At 35.5% G+C, this 12,628-nt stretch overlaps 1 long non-coding RNA gene across 1 annotated transcript; it reads right to left on the bottom strand.

The window, feature by feature from the left end:
* Nucleotides 1–9,384: 9,384 nt before the first annotated feature.
* LOC136209244 (uncharacterized) lies at nt 9,385–10,849 on the bottom strand. The gene is made up of 2 exons (XR_010677431.1): nt 10,265–10,849; nt 9,385–9,585 (listed from the first exon to the last, which is right to left on the bottom strand). It is a non-coding gene; the product is annotated as an uncharacterized lncRNA (long non-coding RNA).
* Between the last annotated feature and the right edge of the window lie 1,779 nt (nt 10,850–12,628).

Here is a 12,628-nt window from a genome sequence, read left to right on the forward strand (position 1 = left end):
TGGCTTGCCATCAATATGTGTTGTGACATACAAAGGCTTGATGTAATGTGTCATCTTTGAAGTGGGTTTATCAAAATAAACTCGCTTCATCCGATCTTCCGATAAAGCTTGTGTTGTAACACTACTTTGTCGTTCTTCTTGGACTTCGTTCCTTTCATCCTTTGGATCTTCACTTTTGAAATTTATTGGTAAAATCAAAGAAGTAGCCGCACATCCAACTTGGATCACAAAGTCCCCAACACGAATCTCCACTTTTTTCTTTTCTTGTATCTTTTCATTCGAAACATTGCTAGAATTGTCACTAGACAAATCTGTTTCGTTTTTCCTTTTTTTCTGCCTCTCTTTTTCTTATTCTTCTTTTTTCATTTTTTGAGAGAGGTTGTGGGAATTTTTTATGTCGGTTGACGAACCATTTATCGGTAGGAACTTGTGCCAATGGAGTGACGAAATGCGGCTGGCCTTGGTTTGTGCCATTTTTATTCTTCAGCTTTTGTTTTCTGCGGGGTGTTTCTTCCTTCTCCTCGACGGGTTGAAAGGTGCCTTTTGGTACCCAAATTCGCCTTGTTTTTGGGTGACCGAAGTGACTTTCCTTCAGGTTCGAGGGGTTGCTATGGACATAACGCGGTATCTCGATGGAAGTCGCATTTATCATGGTGGCGGCTGGAAATGGATCTTCGTTAATCAACATGCTTTCTTTCTTTTCGGGAAATTTAAGCACGCCTTTGTTTATTCTGTCCTGCATAACATTCTTAAAGACAACACAAGATTGCATATTGTGGCTCCAACTATCATGATATTTACAATAAGTCTTTCCACGGGTGTCATCTCTAGACGGAATAATGTGCCCATGAGGTAAAGTGATAAAACCTTCCTTTAACAAATAATCAAAAAGTTCCTTGGTTTTAGAAACGTCAAATGTGTATTTCACATTTGTATTTCGTCTAACCACCTCAGGAGCTTTCGGACTTTTTGCTAGCACTGGACAAACGCGAGACCCTGTTCTAGTTAGTTCGGCTAAAGCTACCTCATGTGCCTCATTGGTTTCTATATCCTGATGGTAACTACCTATAGAGTTTTTCTTCCTACGATTATCCTCACGCATTAATTCTTCATATTCTGACACTTTAGCAACAAGTTCGTAATAATCACAAAAATCAATGCCTTGGAATTTCTTCCTATTTTCAAACTCTAACCCACGTTGAGCAATTTTAACGAACTCGATTTCAGGAATATTAACTCGACATCTATGCCTCATTTTCTTGAAACGATTAATAAAACTTTCAACGGACTCACCTGAGCGCTGAACCATACGAGATAGTTTGGCGACACATACCTCGAGCTCAGTTCAATAGAACTGAGCATGAAATAATTGTTCCATACGACCCCAGCTTCTGATAGATTCAGGTTGTAATGTCGTATACCATGTGAAAGTCGGTCCAGTTAGTGATCCAGGGAATAAACGCAAACGAAGCATATCGAAGTCTTGCTCCGCACTAATCCTGCTACATTGGAATGAAAATCGAGCAACGTGTTCGATGGTAGATTTCCACTTTCACCTGAAAATAAAGAAAAATTCGGAATTCTAAAATTGTGAGGAAATGGGTATCGCTGGTCGTATTCCCTAGGGTAGGCTTTCTGAAACTCCGGACGGTATACTTCACGGACCGTAGGTCCATAAATTTCTTGCACAATGTTCCAAATACGTTGCCTATCCTCCGCTTCATTACACATTTCGCTCCTCACACCTGAAACACGAGATACGTTGTTATTATCACGAGAATTCTCACGAATATTTTCACGAGTGTATTCGCGGGTATGATCACGGTCTTGATTTCTCCACGTGCCCCCCGAACCACGAGCGTTGATGTCACCATAGTGCTCCGAGTGGGTATTAGGTCCGGTGTTTGACCTAAAATGAGGCGCATTTGGGGGTATTGAAAATTGTTCTAAGGTTCTTCGATCTCCTCGCTCATTGAATCTCATGTTTTCCTCCGGACTAGAGGGTGGCCTATATCGGTCGCTTTGGGGAGTGCCTTCCCTTGTGTTATCTGAAACATTGTGAGAATTCAAATTTTTAGTATAAATTTCAACACACCTATCTGGGATTCTATTCATCGCATCGGTGAGATTATTAATCCTGTTTTCCAAATTGGGTTGTCTCCAAGCTTGCATCATCTCAGTTTGATATTTAACATTTTGCGACATCTCGGCTACAAGCCTTTCTATGTTGCGCATATGGGCCTCTTGTCTCGCAAAAAATGCGTTGAAGTCCGGTTGTGGCATTGACGTCCGATGAACATCTTCCAAGTGGCTCAAGGTCTCGGAAACATAACCCCCGGGTGCATTTGCCTCAACGTTTTCATCTTGACCCCTATTCTGATTTTCATCAGACTCCGGAATGGGTAGTTCTCGACCTGTATTTTTCCTTGGTGGCATCTTAAACAACAAATGATATTAGAAAAGTTTGGAAATAAATTGCCAAAACAGAATATCAAAGCAAAAATACCACACACAAAAAAAACACTTAGTAAATAAAATCGGTATTCACAAAAAGTTATTAAAATTCTGGTAAAACTTAAGAAACCGTAGTTTTGGTACTAATAAAAAAATATTTTTTAGGTCCCACTGGGCGTGCCAAAAATTGTTGGCGTTAGCTAACAAATTTTGGTGATAGTGAAGTGGGGCGAAAAAATTCGTGTGGAAAAAATTATGGACAGAAAAAACGAGCCTAGATTCAATTTTTGGTAGCCTCAAAAAAATTGTTTCGGGTCCCACTGGGCGTTCCAAAAATTGTTGGCAATATTTTCTAAATATCCCAATTTTCAACCTTGATACGCGTTTGCGGGGATTAAAAATGGTAAAAATAATGCGGGCGTGCCAGAGAAGCTAGTTCTCAAAGGGTAAAAGAGTAATTGAATAAAATAAATAAATAAAGTGCGCCTAAATTACTTGAATTCTAAACGAAAAGCGATTGACGACCCTTACAAGGACTGAAAATAAAAACAACGGTCTTGGGTCCCGACGTTACTTGACAGGTCGGTGGGAAAAACAATATTTATAGGTAAGTACCAAAAATAAAGCAATAAAATGACACAAAGATATAATTTTTTTTTTAATTTTCTTTTATATGTTTATTGATTTTGTAGATATTTTTCAATGTTTTTGTATTACAAATAAGCACAAAACATAAAAAAATTACAACTTAAAAATAATAACTTTAAAGTTGGAAATATAAATAAGTAGTAAAAACGATATGTACGAGGTTAAATAAAATTAACCGATATCTTTGACATTATTTGAATGCGTGAAAATGAGGACTGAAACTTCGGAAGCTCATCTCGGGGGTTGTTGCGGTGTTCGGATAATTATGGGCGAATTCGGAGCAATTCGGAGAGTTCAGGGACTTGACCAGCAATTTACCACCAAGTCAGCAGCAAAATGAGACTAAACTGATGCTTTCATGGGACTTTCGGGCTTGATTATGGGGGTTGTAGAGGTCGGATTAGAGCAAAACGAAGGCTAGTATTTAAAGTTAGTGTGCGAAGGAAGGGTTTAGAACTGGAATTTCAGAAAAAGATCGAGTAAATGAGTCGGAATAAATTATTGAAAGTTGGGTGACAGAATAATTGTTTGATGGTTGAAAAACCAAAAGCTTGATTCTGTTTCGTGGATGGTACTTTATGGATGATTAAGAAGGCTATAAGGGATCGTTTTTTACGAAATAAAAATTGAAAATTGAAGAATTGATGTCAGTAAAGAGATTAAAATTAATTTGAGCTAAAATGATCGGCTAACGAACTCTAAATAAAATTTGGAAAAGTTTTTTCATGAATTTTTCAATGATGAAAAACTCAAAAGCTTGTTTCTGGGTCTTTTTAATTGATTGAGATCTATAAAAGGTTTCTAAACATGATTTGGCATAGGTGTGTAAACTAAGAATCACTCGAAAATGGGGTTTCGATGATCTTGGTTTCACGGAAAATGCTTGAAGCTTTGAAAAATATAACAATGGTGAAATTTGATTTAGACTACGAGAGCTTGAACCGAGGATTGGGTGATGATTTTACTGACTTAACTAAGAGATTACAAGAAACGATTTGAGAATTGGTTGATTAAACTATTTGAGGATTGGGTGATGATTTTACTGACTTAACTAAGAGATTACAAGAGATTACAAGAAACGATTTGAGAATCGGATTTGAAGTTTCTGAAAATTGGAAGCTTTTCTGAGGAACCGAAGATTAAAGAACTAATTCTGGGAATTGAGACCTTGTTTAGACTAATTAGATGCTAAAGAACGATTTCTACGAATCTAAGGATTGATAATAAAAAAAGGCCGATTTTGGCAGAGAGATTTGAGAGACAAATTGAGTTGTTCTGTGTTTTTAATTGATTTTGAGTGGGGATTGGAATGAAAGAGTTAAGCTCTATTTATAGGATTTTGAGTAACAAATCCCATGTTAGTGGCCCTTAAACTTCTCACCGATGATCCCATTAACTTCCTATAAGTTGAAGAAAGAAAATGGCTGAGTTGGGAGTTGGAAGAATGGAGATAATGCCGTGAAATACGTTCCTCAAATAGGTAGACATATTCAACCCGTTTTTCAGCACTACTTGTCTTTGAAAAATTCTACCGGCTTCGTTTTAGCTCCGTTTTCCTCCGTTTTGGACATTCCGGAAAGCTAACATCCCGAACTTTCTAAAAAAAAATAATAATTGTTGATATCTTGCTGTTTCGGAGTCCGTTTTTGTTGTCGAAGTTGCTAGACGGGTTACTGAAAAATGGTGCAAATTTGCCCATGATTTTTATTATTTATTTTTCTTTTCTTTTTATTTCTATTTTCTTTTTATAATAATCTTTTGATATTATTTTCTTTTTTTTATAATATTTTTATTTTATTGCAAAATGAATTTAATTAAAATAAAATAACTATAGAGTAAAAATTATAACCTATGTTAAAACACAAAAAAAATTTAATTAGCCCCCAACACCTCCTATATAGGAAATAAAAAATTTCCAAAAATTTACCTAAATTTATTCCTTTTTTGTCTAATAAGGAAACATTAAAAAAGGAAACCCTAATTATGATCGTAACAAATCAAATCAAATTTAGCAAGAACTTGAATCCTTTCTTTTTCAGTTTCTTTTCCAAAAAAAATTGCTTATGGTCAGGGGCGTAGTAAGGGGTCCTCGAGCCCGGACCCTTCCGGCCGCCGGAACCATCTTGACCCCGGGTAGTTTCGGCCCCGTCTAAAAAAAATATATATCGGGGTGTTGAATTAGCCCCCAAGATGGCCCATTAAGTGTTGGACTTATCCAAATTTTAAAATTTTAGTATTTTGGGCCTATTAGGTACATCCTAAATCTAAATTTTGCGTTTGTTAGGTCTCTCTAAATCCAAATTTCTAATTTTTTTTTTTTTTGGTAATTTACACAAGTAACAAGAATTTGTTACTTTATTACACAAATCCAAGATTTATCAACTAAATTCTAAAATTGTCAGATTTTTGAAATTAAAAACTACTTTTCCACAAAACGTGGTAACCATTTAAAGTAGAAGTTACATTTGGGTAATGGAATTTGAATAAATAATTAATGATTTAATATTTAATAACTGTAAGTTTGATAAAATTAGAAATAATTATATAGAATCTGACATTATAAAATTAAAATACATGATTATGAGAATATTAAAAAATGGTGGATAGTTAATTGTAAAATAAATTGTAAAACTGATTTTCTGTGTAATTTTCTCTTTTTTTTGGTATGTTATTAGGTCTCTCTAAATCCAAATTTCTAATTTTGTTTGGCCTGTTAGGCTTCCTTAAATCCAAATTTCTAATTGTTTTTGGATCTATTAGGCCTCTTTAAATCCAAATTTCTAATTTTTTTGGACATGTTAGGCCTCCCTAAATCCAAATTTCTAATTTTTTTGGCCTATTAGACCCTCCTTAAATCCAAATTCTTACTTTTTTAGCCTGGTAGGCCCTCTCGAATTAAAATTTTTATTTTTTTTTCCATGTTAGGAATCTTAAACAAAATCTAGCATAATTTTGAGAAATTGTACATTAATATTTAAAAATTGGTTCTTGACCACTCAAATTATAACACGCATATATAGGAAAAAAATCAGCAAGTTCGATTTAGCCAAAAAAAAAATATTTTACGAACGCACATGTAAAATCCCCCCCCCCCCACCGAGTAATCCTGTATTCGCCATGAGTTGTTGGTTAAAACGGTTTCATGACATGGTATCAGAGCCTCTTGGATCAAACAGTCAAGAGTTTGAGTCCATGGATGGCGACCTCATTAACTAAAAACACATAGAGAGATGGATCTATATTGTGCACGCTGCATACCAATGGACATTTGCGTGTAAGTGTGTGTCAGAGATTAATATTAAGATATATGATTGGGTCTAAAGAACCTAGGCCTGAAAGAGCAGAAGAAAGATCGTTTAAAAAGGAAGAAAGCGCAAGTAAAACAAGCTCATCCGCACCTTCCACATCTAGGCCTCTAGTTTTTATACTCTAATTTTTTATAAATTAAAATTTAATTAATTTTTTAGACAACCAAAAAGATAAAGATCAAACATGTGAGGTAATTAGTAGAGAACGAAAAACTTAGAAGTTGTATTATTGTTAGTGTCAAAAACAATGTGATTTGATTTTTTTTTTCTGCAAATGTAGTTCTGTTGTATATGGTTCATAATACCAAAGGGGCTTATCCCGGAGTGGAGCGGAGCGCATCGAGCGGAACGGAGCCGAACGAGTATGGTACATGGGTATTTCGGTAATTTGTATTACGCATTATAAATACATGTAAAAACTGTATCTTTCAGGTACACGATCAATAAGAAAACCGTTCATCGCTCCCTGAGACGTAGGCAATTCAAAAATGCCGAACTTCGTTAACAAGTCCTTGTGTTTGATCTTTGCTTGATTAATTTCTGTTTTATTTAGCTTCGTTTTCAACAAGTTCCGTGATTTAAAAACTTACAAATTGCGTCTATGGTTTATATAATCTAAAAAACTCAGATATTTCATCGAAATTTATCATCGTGTCTATTTTATCTAAAAAGGGTTATTTGGAATAATTAAAAGATCCGAATTTGAAAAATTACCCCACAAATAAGGCTCGATTTAAAAAAAAACATAATTAAGCCCTTGAATTTTTGTTGTTTTAAGGATTAAACTTCTGATCATTTATCTGTCCACATTGAGCCCTTAATCATTGATTCTATTATGGATTATACCTTTATTTAACTTTTTCGTCGAGTTTGGACTGCATACATCGTTAGGGTGATTTGACTTGTTGACATGGACAAATAAAAATAAGAATTCATTTACTAGAAGAGATAAAAATTAAAAACTAAAATGAAATTGTAGAAATTAATTTCGAGTATATTCTTCCGAACTCGATTTTCTCATCTCCCACTTTGTGACTTTCAACATTAGAATCGCCAAATCGATCTTTTCATCTCCTAAAACTCGATGGAAGAGTTAAATAAGGACCAAATCCATAACAAAATCAATGATTAGGGGCTCAATGTGGAAAATAATTAATCAAGGCTTGATCCTTAAAACAGGTAAAGTTCAAGGGTTTAATTATGCCTTTTTCCCAGAAAAAATAAGTGTAAACCACAAGTATTTTTTGATCGAAAAATTGACTCGCAAATCTTTAACTGCAAAGTGCACAGACCATAATTATTGTTTGCAAGTTTCTAACTACGGGTCTATGTTTGCAAATTGGGCAAACCAATTTTTTTATATATACTTTACTGTTGGTGTTAATGGACAAATTATGAAATAAATTTTGAATACAAACGGATAAATAAACCAAACGGACTCTAAATTTTAATCTTTTCTTTTTGAGTGGCTTACCCAAAAAAAAAAATATTAAGTTCAAATAAAATCATGTAGTTTCAGATCTTTTGTAGATTATGTGGTTGATAAAAATTTTATTTTTCCAAATTTGGCCGATAACAACATCAAAATAAAAAAAATTCAAGAATTAAATGATACTTTAACCAACTTTAATTCTTTAACTTTTTAGGTTTGAGGTCATTTAGGTGTTATTTTTTTATGAGAGAGAAAGTTAATGTTTAAAGAGAGAAAACTCCAAAAATGAAGATTTTGAAAAATAAAAAATGTGCATCCATAGTAAATATGATACTAAACAACTTTAATTCTTCAAAAAAATCAATTTGAGATCATTATCGACCAAATTTAGAAAAATGAAAATTTTACCAAATACAGATACTGATCTGTAAAAAATGTAAAACCACTTAATGTTTTATTTGATAAAGCACATGCCTTAATTTCACTTTCTATATTTTAGGCTTTAATTTTGCTAGTTATATATGACAACTAGTATAGTATTGGTAGTCTAATTTATCCATCTTAGATCTAGTATCTATTTTAGACCTAGACCTGTTTATGGGTTCGAGTATTTATTCGGTTTGTTCAAGTCCGTGTCTAATGGACCATGTTTTGATGAGAAAAATTAATATTAGGGTCGGTTCAGACTTGCCAAGACCTGCCTAATTTTATGTCATGTTTGAGATTTATAAAAATTGATGGCTCAACTTCACCCACCTTATTAATATTAGGCAAAAAAACATAAATAAGCTCCTGAATTTTACCTGTTTTAGAGAACTTTTATTTAAATGGTTAGATTAATTTTCCAATTTTAATTTATTGGTTATAAAATTATATTAGAAAAATGTCTAATCTAAATATAAGTCATGATTTTTCTACCAAAAAAAAAAATATAAGTCATGATTTCAAAATTAATTGTTAAAGTTATTAGAGTAACTTTAAAAATGATTTTTGATTATAACCTATGTTTAGAATATAATTCATTTTCCGATTTAATTTATGACAAATGAATTGACAATTAGAAGCTAAAATCCAAAGTTAGAAGTAAAATGAAATAAATTAGTGTTCTGAATAAGTAATGATATTTATTAAGTTAATGTCATTTTTACATCTTTTCTCTTACAGACCAAGTCCAAATAAAATGGGTCAAGATTCATATCAGTGCCAAATCAAGCTCCAAATCAGATTCGGGTCTACATCCTTAACAAAAGCGGGTCGAGATCCATATCAGAAACGGGTCAAAGTCCATATAAAGTTCAGATCAAGATCCATACGAAGTTCAAGTCAGGAACGGGTCAAAATCCACATCAGGTTCAAATCAAGATCCATATGAAGTTCAAATCAAAAATGGATCGACGTCCATATCAAGTTCAAGGCAAGATCCATATCAGAAGCGGGTCAAAGTCCACTCATATCCAAATCAAGTGTTAAAACCGGATAAGATCCATATCTGAACCGGTTCGGATCCACATTAAACTCAAACCCAATCATTTGAGGAATACATCAAGTCAACTTCAAATTCAATTCAGGAATTCAAAATCATAAAAGGACAACTTGAGCATTAAATGGAGGAACCACTACATGCCGTATTATGAAGTTCAGAAGCAATCACAAGATAGAGATTAGGACTAATAATGTAAAGAGCCCATCCAGGAGCTTATCTTGAAAAAGTCCAAGCCATGCCTATTTCTATCTATAAATAGACTGGAGAAAAACAAAAAAGAGGAGATTAGCAACAACATTAGAACAAAAAAACAAAAAAAGAGAAGAGAGAAAAAACACTATAAGAGGGAAAAAAATATCTGTAATCTGAATGTAAAGGGAGAGAGTTCGAAAGAGAACAGGAAGAAGTTCTTCCTCAATATTGTAACAGCAAACAATCAATCAAAAAGCAAGGGTAACACATTTTCAAATTCATTCGTACATATAGATATAAACATATATATTACCATTGTATCACTGCTTCTTCTTTTTCTTTCTCATTTCATCATAGAAATTAACCAAACAATAACTGAAACCCACATTCATTCCCGAGCACACCAAACGGAGGATCGAAACACCCTCTAGAGCTAATAACGGCTCTGGTTGCGTTTTTGAAAATCCGTTTGGAGGTCACAGGAGACCATCCCCTAAACAAAAACCAAGCACGGACCAATAAGAAACAGAGATTAGAACGAGATTGAGAAACCACAAAACCGAATGAAACCGAATAAACACAGTAAAGCCATCCCGTAGGCGGTTCAACCCGAATAATTCCGGTAAAATACACATCTCCATCCCAGCAAACAAAACAAACATTTCAAACCAAATCATACGGGATAAAATTGCAATAGGAACCAAAGATAAGCCGAGATCAGTGAAAGGGAGAGAGAGGGCGACAAACCATAATTTTATCTTGCAGGTCGAGTTAGGAGTGGACCGGACCTCCTCAGGCTACTAAATTTCATCATCGGAGGTGGAAATCGCCGTCGCTGTCGTCGGAATCAGTCCGACAAAGCCTCCTAAAGGCCCGAAATCGAACAAAAAGCCATAGACCCAAGTTAAGAGAGAAGAAGGTCGACGGCGAGTGGCGGGGGAGGCCACGGAGAAGTTCAGCCGGCCAGGTGACAGGCTGTTGCTGAAAGCCTTTTGAGAGAAAAGAAAGTTGCAGGAGAGAAAGAAGATGGTGGCTAAACAGGTTAAGTGATAAATAAGGTTAAAGATGCGTTTATATGAGGGTTTACCTAAAATGCTGAAATTTACATCTCAACCCATCCTGGAATAAATCAGAGATGGACTTAGGTCCATAAAACCCAACACTCTACCCTATTAATCCAAATGGTCCATCTTTGTGTATTTGTATATATTAGCTTTGTCCATTTAAGTTTCTCATTAGTCAATTCATTAATTATTTATTATAAGTAAATAGGTTTTTGGTTTAGCTAATTTTTTATAATAGTGTAATCAGTTTCCTTTTTAATTAACTATCAATTAGTTCAAATTGAGTGATTCCATTCTATTTACATATAAATTATTCATTGACTTCTATTCTAACCCAATATATAAGGTTATGTTATAATCGTATATACGGTTATTAAAGTTATTTCATTATTCATCAATGTTATTATGTTTCTATAATATAACATTATTTTCTTGATATTTTTTTTGATCATCGAACCCGCTACACGTGGTTATGTGATAATTACGTGAATGGTTCACGAGTATTATTCCCGCTGATGATATTCACAAAATATACCTTTACGATAATTTCACTTTTAAGTTCTCTGTACAAGGTTATGTGATAACCGTGTATAAAGTTACGAAACTTAAAACGCGATGGAAATTGTTAAACGAATTCAAAGAGTCATCTCGGAATTAAAAGCAACGCGTAAGGTTATGTGATAATTCATACGAAAAAATAAAATTCGAGCGAGATAGCCGACGTTATCGTGCATTGAAACCTCCGCATACTAGTGGGCATGGTCATGTTATGACCCATATTCATTCCCAAATCCATGATACCTCATAAACAATGATGAAAGACTTGGAACCCAGTCAACAATCAAAGCAATATCAAACACGAACACGTAAAACAAGCATGCAGAAGTACAATAGTACCGATTTATCGGGCGGGGTAGGGTGAGATTATGTCTCTTCCCTACACATAATCGGAAACCGAACTTAGAATCATCACAGACCATTGCCTTATCCGAACTTACCCGAATGAGTCAATTCGAAATCAAATCGGTGTCCAATCAGACCGTCAAACTGATTAGTGGCGACTCGAAAACCCATTAGATCAGTCTCCTTAGAGGGACTGTCTAGCACCGTTTGAAAACCAGTAGAGCGGGAGCCATCGAATCGAATATTACAGTTCGCAGTCCGCGGGCACGGGCGCGACAGCTGGCGAAATTCTAACATAACCTTATGTATTGCTTTCTTCATACGCAATTTTAAATTCGAGCGAGATAGCCAACATATTTGTGCATTAAAACCTCCTCGTACCAATGGGTATGGTCATGTTATGATCCATATCCATTCACGAATCTAAGAGACTTCATGAATAAATGAAGAAAAGCTTGAATGAACCCAGTCGGCAATCAAAGCAATACTGAACACGAACACGGTTAACAAGCATGCAGAAATACGACAGTACCGATTTATCGGGCGGGGTAGGGTGAGATTTCATCTCTTCCCTACACGTAATCGGAAACCGAATCTAGGATCATCGCAGACCATTGCCTTATCCGAACTTACCCGAATGGATCAACTCCGAATCCAATCGGTGTCCAATCAGACCGTCAAACTGTAGTGTGAGGTTTGAAAAAGTTTGGTTTAAGGGACAATCAGACCGTCAAACTGTAGTGTGTCTCCATCCCCATCTTTCCTTTCTTCCTCTCTTCTCCCTAAAAAAACGTAACCATGGCCAGACCTCCTGTCACCGTCGCCGGTCGTAACTCCTCCATTTGCCTGCTGTAGTTCGTCACCGTTGTCTCCGTCCCTTCAGCAGCGCCGTGCGTTCCATCGATCTTGTCGTTGTCGGCTGTCTTCCTTGTGAACCGCTGTTTGTTCGTTAGCTTCGTCGTTGTTCCGCCGGTGCTCGTGGTTGTTGCCGTCGTCTGTTCTGCCGGTGTTCGTTGTTGCTGTCAGTTTCGCCGTTCCGTCTGGTACGTCAACTGCCGTCTGCCGCCTTCGCCTGTTCTATCACGGCGACTTCTCTGTCGGCTCCTCCGTCGACTCGTCCGGGTTGAGGTAAGGCTTGTTCCGT

Source organism: Euphorbia lathyris, chromosome 10 (assembly GCF_963576675.1).
Source record: "Euphorbia lathyris chromosome 10, ddEupLath1.1, whole genome shotgun sequence".
Lineage (NCBI taxonomy): Eukaryota > Viridiplantae > Streptophyta > Magnoliopsida > Malpighiales > Euphorbiaceae > Euphorbia > Euphorbia lathyris.